The sequence below is a fragment of the Myotis brandtii genome, unplaced genomic scaffold (genome assembly GCF_000412655.1).
Source record: "Myotis brandtii unplaced genomic scaffold, ASM41265v1 scaffold132, whole genome shotgun sequence".
Classification (NCBI taxonomy): domain Eukaryota; kingdom Metazoa; phylum Chordata; class Mammalia; order Chiroptera; family Vespertilionidae; genus Myotis; species Myotis brandtii.
Genome location: NW_005354673.1, coordinates 4,222,487 through 4,228,262, shown reverse-complemented (window position 1 = coordinate 4,228,262; position 5,776 = coordinate 4,222,487).

Sequence of the window (5,776 nt, the reverse complement as noted above, 5' to 3'; positions counted from 1 at the left end):
TTTTTTTTATTCTGGGATTTATTTACCTTCTATGGCTGTCACTGGAGCTGAGAACCGGCTTTAGCTCTGAGGCTCGGCTCTAGCTCTGAGACCTCGGCTGCTGAATCTGGGCTTCTGGGCTTTGTTTAGCTTCTATAATTGAAACACTGTTGCAACTCCAGCTCTGAGGCCCGGCTGGCTGAAACTGGGGATTGTCTGGGGATTGTTTAGCTTCTATAATTGCAACATAGTTGCTTAGAGTGCAGCTCAGAGTTGGGTGGGGGCAGGTGGGGAACCTTGGCTTCCTCCGTCACTGGAGCAAGCAAGCCTCCTGTTCGCTTCAGCTGCCTGGCTGCCGGCCCCCATCTTGATTGGCAGTTAATTTGCATATCACCCTGATTAGCCAATGGGAAGTGTGTCGGAGGTACGGTTAATTACCATGTTTGTCTATTATTAGATAGGACTAGAGGCCCAGTGCATGAAATTCATGCACTGGGGGAGAGGGGGCGGTCCCTCAGGCAGGCCTGTGCCCTCTTGCAGTCTGGGACCCCTCGCTTTTTACTGCCTGCCTGCTCGCTGCTCCTTAGCGCTGCCCTGGAGGCAGGAGAGGCTCCCACCACTGCCGCTGCGCTTCCCAGTCATGAGCCCGGCTTCTGGCTGAGTGGCCCTCCCCCTGTAGGAGCACACTGACCACCAGGGTGCAGCTCCTTCATTGAGCGTCTGCCCGCTGGTGATCAGTGTGTATCATAGTGACCTGTCGTTCCGCCAGTCAGTCAATTTGCATATTAGGCTTTTATTATATAGGACTAGAGGTCACTTGGGGGAGGGGAAGTGTCCCTCAACCCAGCCTGCACCCTCTCCTTGGCTAATTTTCTTTAAAGTATTAATGACATTGTGGTTATGTAGGAGTAGGTAAGAATAATGTCCTTGGGGCATCCCTCTCACAATTCAGGACTGCTGGCTCCTAACTGCTCACCTGCCTGCCTGCCTGATTGCCCCTAACCACTTCTGCCTGCCACCCTGATCACCCCCTAACAACTCCCCTGCTGGCCTGATTGACACCTAACTGCTCCCCTGCTAGTCCAATCACCCCCAACTGCCTTCTCCTGATGGCAGCCATCTTGTGATGACGTTGGGGTGGCTATCTTGTGACGACATGGGGGTGATCATCTTGTGATGACGCAAGGGCGAGACACCACCTAGGCTTTTATTAATATAGATCAGGGGTCCTCAAACTATGGCCCGCGGGCCACATGCAAATACAAATATTGTATTTGTTCCCGTTTTGTTTTTTTACTTCAAAATAAGATATGTGCAGTGTGCATAGGAATTTGTTCATAGTTTTTTTTTAAACTATAGTCCGGCCCTCCAACGGTCTGAGGGACAGTGAACTGACCCCCTGTTTAAAAAGTTTGAGGACCCCTGATATAGATAGTTTAAAAAAATTAGACCTCCAGATTACTTGGTAACTGCAACAGAAGAGATGTGGCTGTCATCACCTTGGTATTTCTAATAGAGGGACAATCTGGCATTAGGTGCTTCCATTACCTGATCTAGGCAGCTCTAACTTCCAGTTCACAAGAAATTCAGGAGATATAGGAGCAAGATAAACAGCACAAGGAAACAATTAGAAAAATCTAGAATGTGAAACATTCTATAGGACAACTGGCTTAGGATCTTTGAAATATCAGTGTTATAAAAAAAAAAAGTAATAGAGTAAATGAAAAAGAGACCAAATGCATGAGTAAAAAGCTCAATTGGATTCTGGTTCAGCTGGTGAAAATGATAAAAGATATTTGTGGGACATTTGGACAAATTTGAATATGGACTTGTGGTAGACTACATTATGAAATGTTGGCTAATTTTCTTTAAAGTATTAATGACATTGTGGTTATGTAGGAGTAGGTAAGAATAATGTCCTTATTCTTTTAAAAAATTATTTATTATTTACTTTTAAATATATTTTTTATTGATTTCAGAGAGGAAGGGAGAGGGAGAGAGAGAGAGAAACATCAATGATGAGAGAGAATCATTGATCGGCTGCCTTTTGCACACTCCACACTGGAGATCACATGCCCCACACTGGAGATCAAGCCGGCAACCCAGGCAGGTGCCCTGACCGGGAATCAAACTGTGACCTTCTGGTTCATAGGTCGATGCTCAACCACTGAGCCATGCCGGCTGGGTGATGTCCATAGTTTTTAATGAATCTCCATTACCTAGGCATGACTGCCTATGTGGCTGATCTCAGTATCCAGCCCCTCCAGACAGCTACTGATACTGCATGACTGATAGCCCCCACGCTAAATCACATTGCCGGTCTTTCTGGATAGCCACCACCCTAAGACTATTTGATGTGGCCAGCTGCTAACTTAAATCATATTTTTGAGACTATCTGGCCCTGGCTAGTGTGGCTCAGTTGGTTGGGTGTCATGCCATGCACAGAAAGGTTGCCAGTTTCATTCCAGGTCAGGGCACATCCCCGAGTTGTTGGGCTTGATCACATAGATGTTTCTTTCTCCCTCTCCTTTTCCCTCTCTCTAAAAAATCAATTTAAAAATCACTAAAAAAAGGAAAAAAAGACTATCTGGTGACTCAAGGCTCCAAGGCAAAGACCCTCCTATTAGGCATGACATTTCAAGAGCTTAGAGATTACTTCCCAGAAGCTGAGGACAAAGGCCAGATCTCTGTTTGCGCAAGGTTAAATTCTTGACTACAGAAACTTTGAAAACATTAAGCTAAATGAAAGGAGCCAGTCACAAAAGGCCAGCTATTGTTACAGTTACACAATGGAATATTATGCTGCTGTAAAAAAGAAAGAATTCTTACCATTCGCAACAGCATGGATGGACCTGGAGAGCATTATGCTAAGTGAAATAAGCCAGTCAGAGAAAGATAAATATTACAGGATCTCACTCATTTGTGGAATATAATGAACAATATAAACTGATGAAAAAAAATAGATCCAGAGACAGACCGTTAAACCTCAGAGGGAAGGCAGGGGAGGATGGAAGGGGTGGTAAGAGATTAAGCAAAGGACTTGTATGCATGCATATAAGCATAACCAATGGACACAGACAGTTGAGGGTGAGGGCATGTGTGAGCAGCCGGAGAGAGGTTGATGGGGGAAAAAGGAGACATATGTATTATCTTAAACAATAAATAATTAAATTTTAAAAAAGACCAGCTACTGCATAATTCCATTTATATAAAATTTACAGAATAGACAAATCCATGGAGACAAGAAGTAGATTAATAGTTACCTGAGACTAGGTTGGGTGGGGGTGAGGGATGGGAAAGATAAATGACTGCTAGGTGGGTACCGGGTTTCTTTTAACAGTGTTGGAAAATTATATAGTGCTGATCATGGCACAACTCTGAGAATATACTAAAAACCACTTTGAAAAGGTGAATTTTATGGAATGTCAAATATATCTTAATAAAGCTATAAAAGGTAAAGTCAAGTAAAATGCAAAATTTATTAAATGGATAAGTGAATAAAAAGTATGATCTAGTATCCCTACATTATTTTTTTTTTCTAAATGAGCTTTAGAATTATTTTGAGTTATTTTTAAAAAGTCTGTAAAAATATTGTCATTGGCTTGATCATAAACTAACTTAGAAAGCTGGTATCTTTACAATTTATGTCTCAGGAGCACTATTTAGGTTTGACTTATTAAAATCTTTCATATTGCACTAGCCAGTTTGGCTCTAACCTTAAGGGGATTTGAAACACAAGGCTCCAGCAGGGATTAGGTTTTAGAACTAAGATAACAATCCCTTTTCCTATGAAGCAGCCTGGCAGGGGAACAATTTTCCCCTTGCCCTGAGCACTGTTGTTTGTTTTGATCATTTTCATTCTTATCAAATGTACTGCAGGCTCTGAAGGCAGCCATCTGATACCTGAAGTGGCTCCCTTGTCTTTTCTCTAGTAACAAGATATTCCACCAAAATATACCTGTTTGTGGAGCAAGGAGCTACAGTGGGTGTAGATGGCTACGATTTAATAATCCTAAGGGGGAAAATACTGGGACAATAGGAATAATAGTTACTGTTTGTCGACGAGGACCTCTGTGCCTATTTATCTCATTTCACCCTTACAGCAGCCTTATTAGCCCCATTTTACAGATTGACATGTGGAGGTTTAGAGATATGTAATTTCCCAAGATGACAAATACAAAATGACTAATCTGGAACTTAAATCCAAAGAATATGATCTTAATCACTATTCCCTACTGGCTCCCAAGTGGGAGATTCTATCTTTCTATGAAATCTGAAGTGAGACCTGAGTGTGAAGTCAGACAGACCTACCTCCCTGGCTTCTTAGCTCTGTAATCTTCAGCAAGTCTACCTACTTCATAAGGCTGTGAAGATGACAGGAGATAATAAATGTAAAGTGTTTGGTTCACAATGAGTACCAAATAAATATCAGCTGTTATTCGTCAAAAATGTATCAAAATTTTATCAAGTCCTTTTTCTATACTAGACCCTGTGCTAATTTAGGGGGACTCAAGAATTAAGTGCTGCCCTAACTGGTTTGGCTCAATGGGTAGAGCGTCGGCCTGTGGACTGAAGAGTCCCGGGTTCGATTCCAGTCAAGGGCACATGCCCTGGTTGTGGGCTCAATCCCCAGTGGGGGATGTGCGGGAGGTGGCCGATCAGTGATTCTCTCTCATCATTGATGTTTCTATCTCTCTCTCCCTCTTCCTTCCTCCCTGAAATCAATAAAAAAAAGAAAAAGAAAAAGAAAAAAAAAGAATCAAGTGCTGTACATCCTGAGTCCTAAAGACCAGGGGGTTGGTAGAGCTGGGGTTTGTGGATTGAACCTGGCCTTCAGAAGTGTTCTGTTTCTCTCAGACTGACAAATCTTGGGGTAGGGAGTAGTGAGAAAAGATAAACCCAAGAACTTAAATACTTATATGCATAACCCATGGAAACAGACAATAGTGTGGTGAAGGCCTGGGGTGGGGTAGGGGCTGGGCGAAAGTGATAAAGGGGGGTGGGATGGGGGACATCTGTAATACTGTCAATCGTTAAAAAGAAATAGCCCAGCGCGGCCGGCATGGTTCAGTGGTTGAGCATTGACCTATGAACCAGGAGGTCACAATTTGAATCCTGGTCAGGTCACATGCCCGGGTTGTGGGCTCCATCCCCAGTGTGGTGCATGCAGGAGGCGGCTGATCAATGATTCTCTCTTAGTATTGATGTTTCTATATCTCTCTCCCTCTTCCTTCCTCTCTGAAATCAATAAATATATATATTAAAAAAGAAAAGAAAAGCCCTGACCGTTTTGGCTCAGTGGATGGAGCGTCGGCCTGCGAACTGAGGCGTCCCAGGTTCAATTCCGGTCAGGGGCATGTACCTTGGTTGCGGGCACATCTCCAGTAGGGGGTGTGCAGGAGGCAGCTGATGGATGTTTCTCTCTCATCAATGTTTCTAGCTCTCTATCCCTCTCCCTCTCCTCTCTGTAAAAAATCAATAAAATATATTTTAAAAAGAAAAGAACAAAAGAAATAGCCCAGCTGGTGTGGCTCAGTGGTTGAGTGTAGGCCTATGTTCCAGGAGGTCACGGTTTGATTCCCAGTCAGGGCACATGCTGGGAATTTCAAACTGGATCCCCAGTGGGGGGGCATGCAGTAGGCAACCGATAAATGATTCTCATCATTGATGTTGCTATCTTTTTCTCTCTCTCTCCCTTCCTCTCTCCGAAACTAATTAAAAAAAAAATCAAAAAAATATATATAGTTTGGCCGGCATGGCTCAGTGGTTGAGCATTGACCTATGAACAGGAGGTCAC